This window comes from Saccopteryx bilineata, chromosome 5 (assembly GCF_036850765.1).
Source record: "Saccopteryx bilineata isolate mSacBil1 chromosome 5, mSacBil1_pri_phased_curated, whole genome shotgun sequence".
In the NCBI taxonomy this organism is placed as follows: domain Eukaryota; kingdom Metazoa; phylum Chordata; class Mammalia; order Chiroptera; family Emballonuridae; genus Saccopteryx; species Saccopteryx bilineata.
Genome location: NC_089494.1, coordinates 84,783,901 through 84,795,227, shown reverse-complemented (window position 1 = coordinate 84,795,227; position 11,327 = coordinate 84,783,901).

Here is an 11,327-nt window from a genome sequence, read left to right as displayed (position 1 = left end):
GTTATTCTAAACTCTATCTCTGTATTTCCATTTTCCAGTTATAAACCACCTTAAGAAAAAGGAAAATGAAAAGTTAAAATGCAGCCTGCACAAACCTACACTCGTAGCTCTTCCCAAACAGCCTCTACTCCTTATTTCTCTGTCTGCCAGGGACACCGCCATTATTTTAGTCCTTGTGGATCAAACCCTCTGTCTCTTTGACCTCTCCCTTTCTTTCATCCCGACCACATTAAATTGTTTGCCAAGTTGTATAAATTCCAACTCTTCAGTGTCTCTTTTGTCCTTTCTCTTAAATTCTGTGTGAGGTTTTTTGGATCACTCTGATACTATGATTCAGATCACCAGTTTATATAAGCATTGCTTTGTAGTTCAGAGTTTCAGAGATGATTCTTTTTCCTTTTTGACCAGTGCCATGCTTTAGACTCTTGTTTGTACTTCTATTCCATTTTTCTTCTATCACACTTTAATTCTTTATCACATTTTCTACTTTTGTTTCTACAACAAATGCACCTCAAAGGCAGAGACCACCTTGTCCACTTCTAGTCTCCTAACACACTGCTCACAGAAACGAGGGGATATTTTATCGCTTCATATTCATTTTGAAATATCCCCTAAATTTTGTGAGCAGTAGAGATTCTCTATCTTGGAAATTTAGTTTTATTTTTTAATGCTAAATCAAAAATTGATGGCTTTTACCATTGGTTTTTGAATTTGATTTGATGAAGGATGGGAATTTCCCATTTCTAAGGGTTTCCTGCTTTAATCTAGTCTTCACACCTAAAATTAGCTTCAATCATGTCATTCTTTTGCTGAAACTATGTGTTGACTCTCCATTGACCACTGCAAAGATATAGAGTTCTCCCCTTGGCATCAAAGCCCTCCATAATATGACTCTAAAATATCTTTCTGGTTTGTCTAGACAAACTAGACCAGCTATGTTCTTTACATTCATTGCTATTCAAATTTTCATAGTTCTCATTTTCTATCTTCCTAAGACTTTGTGTACATAAGACTTCTGCCTCCATTTCCATTTATTGAAACTCTAATTTCAAAGTTGCATTTCAAATGATACCTTCTTACAATTCTGGTAGAATGAATCCTATTTTCTACTTTTTCTTCAGCTTATTGGGACTTTGTCTCATTGCCACTCACTGTACCACAGGCTCTTTGTCTGCAGGACCTTGATCTTGTCCATCTCTCTTGAGTGTCCTGGGGAAGGCATGGATAGTTGGAAAATTAAGTATTAGGATTTTTTGCTGGAGGCAAGTAAATAACTATTGGAAAAGGTAACCTGCTTCTGGAAGGTAAAATAAGGAACAACAGTAATTATCTTAAACATTAATTAATGAATTTTTTTATTCATTTAATACATATTTATTGGGTAAATACTCTGTGTTGGGCACTGTGCTAAGCACTGACATGTGATAGAAAATGGACAACATTACCTCTGCCTTCAGGGAGTTTAAAATGAGGCAGTAAAAGCACTGTAATAAAGAAAAATAGTTATAGAGGAAGTACAGGGTGTCATGAGGATGCATAGCTGAGGAGTCTGACAGTTTGGTAAACACAAAGGAATTGATAATGTGAAGGAGCTGCAGGATCAAGCCAGCAGATAGTGGGGGAGGGGCCGCAGGTGTTTCATATAAGGAAACAGTAGTATATGTGCTGGTCTTGTGGCTAGAATGCACATGGCACATGAATCAAGTTGGATTAGACGGTGCATGGGATAAGGAGAATGGCAGGAGACTTACTGAAGAGGCTCAATCACAGAAGGCTGTGTAAATTATGGTTAGGAATTTGTTTCCTAACCAATGTTTCCCCTACAGAAACCATTGCAAGATTTCAAAACAAAAAGTGATTTGATCAGGTTCATATTTTGAGAGTTTCCTTGTACTATGGAAAATGGAAACAGAAGGAATTTAAGGCAGTATATTGAAAGGCTGTTTTAGGAATCCAGAGGAGGTGGTGATGGTGGTGGTGAGCGAATAGGAGAGAATTAGTTCTGGTTTGAAAGAAACAGGGCTTACATTAGTATGTTTAAAGAAGATAAGGAGGAGCTGACAGAAAGGAGGAAGTGGAGAAGGCTGGGTCATTGGAGAGAATCTGGTGAGGCTTAGAGCAGAAAGGCCACGAGAATATCCTGGAATTGAAAGATAAAAAATTAGGGATTCCAGTGTGATGAGTCAAAATAAGCCCACACAGCATCTTCCTCCATGATTTTCAGAAGATCAAAGGGCTGTGGACTACACAGAAGCAACCTCTGTGACTGAATTTTATAATAGGTGCTTTCCCCAAGTTCTCACATTGATGAGAGGAAACGGGAAGAATAAGCTCTTTGAGGGGTTGTGTTTGTACTTAGGGAAGATGGGGTTGCTTCAGAAATGGAAGTAGAGAACGAAGAGACATACTACATCTGAGCAACTATCTCATTTAAGACAATGACTTTTGACCTTTTTCATCTCATGGCATACATAAACTAATTACTAAAATTCTCTAGCACACTAAAAAATTATTTTTTGCTGATCTGACCAAAAAATAAGTATGCTGGCCCTGGCCGGTTGGCTCAGCGGTAGAGCGTCGGCCTAGCGTGCAGAGGACCCGGGTTCGATTCCCGGCCAGGGCACATAGGAGAAGCGCCCATTTGCTTCTCCACCCCTCCGCCGCGCTTTCCTCTCTCTCTCTTCCCCTCCCGCAGCCAAGGCTCCATTGGAGCAAAGATGGCCCGGGCGCTGGGCATGGCTCTGTGGCCTCTGCCTCAGGCGCTAGAGTGGCTCTGGTCGCAATATGGCGACGCCCAGGATGGGCAGAGCATCGCCCCCTGGGGGGCAGAGCACCGCCCCTGGTGGGCGTGCCGGGTGGATCCCGGTCGGGCGCATGCGGGAGTCTGTCTGACTGTCTCTCCCTGTTTCCAGCTTCAGAAAAATGAAAAAAAAAATAAATAAATAAGTATGCTTTTGATTCATTCACACTGGATGGCTACTGTTGTGTTGGCTGTTGTCTTTTTTTTTTTTTTAACAGTCTAAGGGAAAAGAAGTTATGTTTAAAAAATTCTTACTGCACACTGGTTGAAAATCGCTGATCTAGAAGAATGGTCTTGGATACCTTTTTATGACAAAAACAATGCTGCATATGAAAGAATGTGTAGATGTGAGCAACACTCAGACTATGAGGAAGTCTTAAAGAAACTTTTTAAGAGGCATAATGGGTAGTTGAAGCTGAATAAGATTGATATACATATATTTTTTGTACGTGACATACATTAAGAGAAAGCAAATTATTTTGTAAGAATTTTAGAGAAATGCAGTGTCTATTTACTCTTAAATTAGTGTGAAACGGCACAGACATATCTATTAATTTCAGGGAATGTTTTATTTGCCACTTTATCAAGACATTTTATCTCCCAGCCACGTACATTCTATATTTTTGACAAATGGGCCTTTCGTGCACAGACTTCATCACCAAATTGGTTCAAGAATAAATTGCTGAAAGTGAACTTTCTTATATTCGTCTTCATGACAACTAATGAAGACGGATGGGGAGAGGCAGGGACTTCACTTTGCAGAGGAGGAACTCTTATTCGCCACCGTGGTGGCTAACAGCAAATCTGTTTGCAATGGAAAAAAATAGAACCATCTAATTGCTTAGTTCTTGTGGAAAGCCACTGTCACCCAGCCAGCTCAAATACATAGACTTTTGTTGAACAAGCAAGTGTAAAATTCTCACATACACATCCAACAAAAACCTCAATTTTTTTCTTCATGAGACATTTGCTATTATCAGAAAATGTCTATACTTGATCTGAAGAAAAGAGGAATGCTTTACATTTCATTGATTTCAAATTAACTATCTGAACAAACACTTCTGGTTGCTTTGCTATTGGGGAATAAAGATTGTAATTAGATTTGTGGAATGACTAGAAATTGAGAAATCACAGGAGAATTTGAGAAAGATTCTTGCCTTTAGCTAATTAAAAAATCAATATACCAGTCAACGTTATGAAGCAGGAAGCCTTATACACTGCTGGTGGGAGTCAAATTGGTACAATTACTTTAGAAAACTTTTTGTCAGTGCCTACTAAGGGTGACTATATGCTTATACCATGGTCCAGCAATGTCAGTCCTGGGGATTGCCTGACAGAAATTGTCTGTATGAGAATATTCATATTACCATAAGTCCAGAGCAGTTCTAAACTAGAAACAGCTTATATATTCTTCTACAGAACAGAACACCTGCACAACAATAAAAAAGAAGGAACTATGGAACCAAGCAACAACATAGATGAATGTTAAAAATGATGTTAAACCTGACCAGGCAGTGGAGCAGTGGATAGAGCATCGGACTGGGATGCGGAGGACCCAGGTTCGAGACCCCGAGGTCACCAGCTTGAGTGTGGGTTCATCTGATTTGAGCAAAGCTCACCAGCTTGGACCCAAGGTCGCTGGCTTGAGCAAGGGGTTACTCAGTCTGCTGAAGGCCCACGATCAAGCCACATATGAGAAAGCAATCAATGAACAACTAAGGTGTCGCAACAAAAAACTGATGATCGATGCTTCTCATCTCTCTTCGTTCCTGTCTGTCCCTATCTATCCCTCTCTCTGACTCTCTCTGTCTCTGTAAAAAAAAAACAACCCCAAAACAAAAAAATGATGTTAAGTAGAAAAAGCCAGATACAAAAGAATACATACTTTATATGTATCTATGTGTTTCCAGTTTGTTTTAAAGTTCAAAAGTATGTAAAATGGATCTATGAGAATAAAGATTAGAGTAATGGTTATTCTTGGTAGAGGGTATTGACCTGGAGGGGCACAAGGGAAACTTCTGTAGTCCTGAAGATGTCTAAGACCTCAGTGTTATTATAAAACTCATGATTAAAATGGGGTTATAGCTATGTAAAGATTCATTAAGCTGTATATTTCAGATTTGTAAACTTTATAAGATGGTATATTTCAATTAAAAATTAATCATTTTGTCTGACCTATGGTGGCACAGTGGATAACATGTTGACCTGGAATGCTGCGTTTGCCAGTTCAAGGCACTTGAACCCCGGGCTTGCCTGGTCAAGGCACAAACAGGAAGCAACAGCTATGAGTTGATGTTTCCTGCTTCTTCCTCTCTCTCTCTCTCTCTCTCTCTCTATCCCCTCTCTTTTCTCTAAAAACAAATTAATAAATAAAATTTTTTTAAAAAACTGACCATTTCCCCACATCATTAATTTTTTTAATAAATTTTTAATAATTTTAATGAGATGACATTAATAAATCAGGGTACATATATTCAAAGAAAACATGTCTACGTTATCTTGTCATTAAATTATGTTGCATACCCCTCCCCCATAGTCAGATTGTCCTCCCTCACCCTCTATCTAGTTCTTTGTGCCCCTTCCCCTCCCCCTAACTTTTCCCTCCCTCCCTCCTATGTCCTCCCTCCCCCCACCCCTGGTAACCACCACACTCTTGTCCATGTCTCTTAGTCTCGTTTTTATGTTCCACCAATGTATGGAATCATGTAGTTCTTGTTTTTTTCTGATTTACTTATTTCACTCCGTATAATGTTATCAAGATCCCACCATTTTGCTGTAAATGATCTGATGTCATCATTTCTTATGGCTGAGTAGTATTCCATAGTGTATATGTGCCACATCTTCTTTATCCAGTTTTCTATTGAAGGGCTTTTTGGTTGTTTCCATGTCTTGGCCACTGTGAACAGTGCTGCAATGAACATGGGGCTACATGTGTCTTTACGTATCAATGTTTCTGAGGATTTGGGGTATATACCCAGTAGAGGGATTGCTGGGTCATAAGGTAGTTCTACTTGCAGTTTTTTGAGGAACCACCATACTTTCCTCCATAATGGTTGTACTACTTTACAGTCCCACCAACAGTGGATGAGAGTTCCCTTTTCTCTGCAGCCTCTCCAACATTTGCTATTAGCCGTTTTGTTGATAATAGCTAATCTAACAGGGGTGAGGTGGTATCTCATTGTAGTTTTGATTTGCATTTCTCTAATAACTAAAGAAGATGAGCATCTTTTCATATATCTGTTGGCCATTTGTATTTCTTCCTTGGAGAAAAGTCTGTTCATGTCCTCTTCCCATTTTTTTATTGGATTGTTTGTTTGTTTGTTGTTGAGTTTTATGAGTTCTTTGTAAATTTTGGATATTAGGCCCTTATCTGAGCTGTTGTTTGAAAATATCATTTCCCATTTAGTTGCCTTTCTGTTTATTTTGTTATCAGTTTCTCTTGCTGAGCAAAAACTTTTTATTCTGATGTAGTCCCATTCATTTATCTTTGCCTTCACTTCTCTTGCCATTGGAGTCAAGTTCATAAAATGTTCTTTAAAACCCAGGTCCATGAGTTTAGTACCTATGTCTTCTTCTATGTACTTTATTGTTTCAGGTCTTATATTTAGGTCTTTGATCCATTTTGAATTAATTTTAGTACACGGGGACAGGCTGTAGTCGAGTTTCATTCTTTTGCATGTGGCTTTCCAGTTTTCCCAACACCATTTGTTGAAGAGGCTTTCTTTTCTCCATTGTGTGTTGTTGGCCCCTTTATCAAAGATTATTTGACCATATATATGTGGTTTTATTTCTGGACTTTCTATTCTGTTCCATTGGTCTGAGTGTCTATTTTTCTTCCAATACCATGCTGTTTTGATTGTCGTGGCCCTATAATAGAGTTTGAAGTCAGGTATTGTAATGCCCCCAGCTTCATTCTTTTTCCTTAGGATTGCTTTGGCTATTCGGGGTTTTTTATAGTTCCATATAAATCTGATGATTTTTTGTTCCATTTCTTTAAAAAATGTCATAGAAATTTTGATGGGAATTGCATTAAATTTATATATTGCTTTGGGTAATATGGCCATTTTAATTATATTTATTCTTCCTATCCAAGAACAAGGAATATTTTTCCATCTCATTGTGTCTTTTTATATTTCTCTTAATAATGCCTTATAGTTTTCGTTATATAGGTCCTTTACATTCTTTGTTATGTTTATTCCTAGGTATTTTATTTTTTTTGTTACAATCGTGAAGGGGATTATTTTTTTGAGTTCGTTTTCTAATATTTCATTGTTGGCATATAGAAAGGCTATGGACTTTTGTATGTTAATTTTGTATCCTGTGACCTTACTGTATTGGTTTATTGTTTCTAATAATCTTTTTGTGGAGTCCTTCGGGTTTTCGATGTATAGGATCATATCATCAGCAAAAAGTGATACCTTTACTTCTTCTTTTCTGATATGGATGCCTTTTATTTCTTTGTCTTGTCTGATTGCTCTGGCCAGAACTTCTAGAACCACATTAAATAAGAGTGGAGAGAGTGGACAACCCTGTCTTGTTCCTGATTTAAGGTGGAAAGTCCTCAGTTTTATGTCATTTAATATGATGTTAGCTGATGGTTTATCATATATGGCCTTTATCATGTTGAGATATTTTCCTTCTATACCCATTTTGTTGAGAGTCTTAAACATAAAATTGTGTTGTATTTTATCGAAAGCCTTTTCTGCATCTATTGATAAGATCATGTGGTTTTTGTTCTTTGTTTTGTTGATATGGTGTATTACGTTAACCGTTTTACGTATGTTGAACCATCCTTGAGATTCTGGGATGAATCCCACTTGATCATGATGTATTATTTTTTTAATATGTTGTTGTATTCGGTTTGCCAGTATTTTGTTTAGTATTTTAGCATCTGTATTCATTAGAGATATTGGTCTGTAGTTTTCTTTCTTTGTGCCATCCTTGCCAGGTTTTGGTATGAGGGTTATGTTGGCCTCATAAAATGTGTTTGGAAGTGTTGCTTCTTCTTCAATTTTTTGGAAGACTTTGTGTAGAATAGGAACCAAGTCTTCTTTGAATGTTTGATAGAATTCATTAGTATAACCGTCTGGGCCTGGACTTTTATTTTGGGGGAGGTTTTTAATAGTTTTTTCTATTTCCTCCCTGCTGATTGGTCTGTTTAGGCTTTCTGCTTCTTCATGACTCAGTCTAGGAAGGTTGTTTATCCATTTCTTCTAGATTGTTGTATTTGGTGGCATATAGTTTTTCATAGTATTCTACAATAATTCTTTGTATATCTATGATGTCTGTGGTGATCTCTCCTCTTTCATTTTGGATTTTATTTATTTGAGTCCTGTGTCTTTTTTCCTTGGTGAGTCTTGCCAAGGGTTTGTCAATTTTGTTGATCTTTTCAAAGAACCAGCTCCTTGTTTTATTGATTTTTTCTATAGTTTTTCTGTTCTCTATTTCATTTATTTCTGCTCTGATTTTTATTATCTTTCTTCGGCTGTTTTTGGGTTGTCTTTGTTCTTCTTTTTCTAGTTCCTTAAGGTGTGAAGTTAAGTGGTTTACTTGGGCTCTCTCTTGTTTGTTCATATAGACCTGAAGTGATATGAACTTTCCTCTTATTACTGCTTTTGCTGCATCCCAGAGATTCTGATATGTTGTATTGTCATTTTCATTTGTCTGTATATATCTTTTGATCTCTGTGCTTATTTCTTCTTTGACCCATTCATTTTTTAGAAGTATGTTGTTTAGTTTCCACATTTTTGTGGATTTTTCCCCCTCTTTTTTGCAGTTGAATTCTAGTTTCAAGGCTTTATGATCAGAGAATATGCTTGGTACAATTTCAATTTTTCTAAATTTGCTGATATTGTCTTTGTGGCCCAACATATGGTCAATTCTTGAGAATGTTCCATGTACACTAGAGAAAAATGTATACTCTGTTGCTTTGGGATGAAGTGTCCTGTAGATGTCTATCATATCCAGGTGTTCTAGTATTTCGTTTAAGGCCACTCTATCTTTATTGATTCTCTGTTTGGATGACCGATCTAGAGCCGTCAGCGGTGTATTGAGGTCTCCAAGTATGATTGTATTTTTGTTAGTTTTTGTTTTAAGGTCAATAAGTAGCTGTCTTATATATTTTGGTGCTCCTTGGTTTGGTGCATATATATTAAGGATTGTTATGTCTTCTTGATTCAACTTCCCCTTAATCATTATGAAATGACCATTTTTGTCTCTGAGTACTTTTTCTGTCTTGTAGTCAGCATTATTAGATATGAGTATTGCTATACCTGCTTTTTTTTGGGCGTTGTTTGCTTGGAGTATTGTTTTCCAGCCTTTCACTTTGAATTTGTTTTTATCCTTGTTGCTTAGATGTGTTTCTTGTAGGCAGCATATAGTTGGATTTTCTTTTTTAATCCATTCTGCTACTCTGTGTCTTTTTATTGGTAAATTTAATCCATTTACATTTAGTGTAATTATTGACACTTGTGGGTTCCCTATTGCCATTTTATAAATTGCTTTCTGTTAGTTTTGTATCTTGTTTGATTCTTCTCTTTTGTTTTTCTATCATTTGTTTTTGTTTGTTTGTATTCCATTCTTCTTTCCTCTGTTGCTACCTTTTTTAAGTCAAGTGTTTTTGTGGTGGTTTTTTCAAGGGTGGTTACCATTAAGTAATGAAAAGGGTACCTACCATATTCATTGTAGTACCCTATCTTATGAGTATTTCTGCACTTCATCGTCCTTTGCTACTGTTAATCTCCATCCTCTCCCCCCTTTTTTTCTTTTGTTGTCACAGTTTATGTTTGGTTTTATTGTGTTCTTGGTGGAGCTGTTACTTGTGGTGTTGTTTTCTTTTGTTCTTTGAATCTGGTTGGAAAACCCCCTTTAGTATTTCCTGGAGTGGGGCCTTTCTGCTGATAAATTCTCTCATCTTTTCTGTATTTGTGAATATTTTTATATCTCCTTTGTACTTGAAGGATAGCTTTGATGGGTATAGTATTCTTGGCTGAAAGTTCCTCTCTTTCAGGGCTTTAAATATTGGGGTCCACTCTCTTCTAGCTTGTAGAGTTTCTGCTGAGAAATCTAATGATAATCTAATAGGCCTTCCTTTATATGTTGTACTCTTCTTTTCCCTGGCTGCCTTGAGAATTTTTTCTTTGTCATTGGTTTGTGTCATCTTCATTATGATGTGCCTTGCAGTGGGTTTTTTGGGGTTAAGAAAACTCGGTGTTCTGTTTGCTTCTTGAATTTGAGGCTTTAGTTCTTTCCACAGGCTTGGGAAGTTCTCATCTATTATTTGTTTGAGTATATTCTCCATTCCATTTTCTTTCTCTTCTCCCTCTGATATACCTATTATTCTTATGTTATTCTTTCTGATGGAGTCAGACAATTCCTGTAGGGCTTTCTCGTTTTTTATTATTTTTGAGTCTCTTTCTTCTTCTCTCTGTTGTGCCTCAAGTTGCTTGTGTTCTATTTCACTAATCCTATCTTCAATCTGGGCTGTTCTGTTAGCTAAGCTTGTTACCTCGTTTTTCAGCTTGTGAATTGAGTTTTTCATTTCTGTTTGATTTGTTTTTATAGTTTCAATTTCCTTGGTAATATATTCTTTGTGTTCATTGAGTTGTTTTCTGATCTCCCTAAATTGCCTTTCTGTGTTTTCTTGTATATCTCTGAGTATTTTTCAGATTTCTATTTTAAATTTTCTGTCATTTAGCTCCAAGACTTCCAATATGTTAAATCTTTTCTCCATAGATTTTTCCACATCTATTTGTGTTACCTCTCTATCTTTTGTATCCATAATATTCGATTTCCTCTTTCTTATTGGCATCTGAGGGTGGTCTTGTTGATAGCACTAATTAGAATTAATAAAGAGTAAAAAGTAAAAAAAAAAAAAAAAGGGAAAACACCTCACACAAAAAAAACAGTAATAATTTATTATTTCCCCCTTTTTTCTTTCTTCTCTTCCCCTCCTCTCCCCTCCTCAGGGAAATATCGTGATGACCTGTGAATTATATTATGCTAAATGGAACAAAAACTGCCTATAATGGAGGGCCTGATTTGGGGTGAAGAGTTCAAGGGGCAAAAAAAAGGGAGTAGGGACCTACTAAATGCAAAAAATAAAAATAAAAGGAGAAAATCTTAGACAAGCATAAACATGGTTTGCTTGTAAGTGATGGTCGACTAAGAGATATAATGAGAGGGATAAGAGGGAACCAGAAAAAAGGGGGAAAAAAAGAATAATAAAGAAGAAAAAAAATAAAAATAAAAAGTAAAAATCTGTTGTAATAAGTGGAGCAAAGACTAAATACAATGGAGACCTTGGGTTGGGAGCAATGCTAGTGAGTTAAAAAGCAACGTAAAAAGTACCCAAAATGCCACAAAAATAAACAAACAAACAAAAAAAACCAAAACCAAAAGCGAAAAAAAAAAACCCCAAAAAAACTTGAGTCCCAAATTAAATAATTTGTTTGTGATTGAGGATTAAATGGGAGGAAAAGTAAAAGGAGAAAAGAAGAAACGAATAGAAAGGAAAAAATAAGAAAAA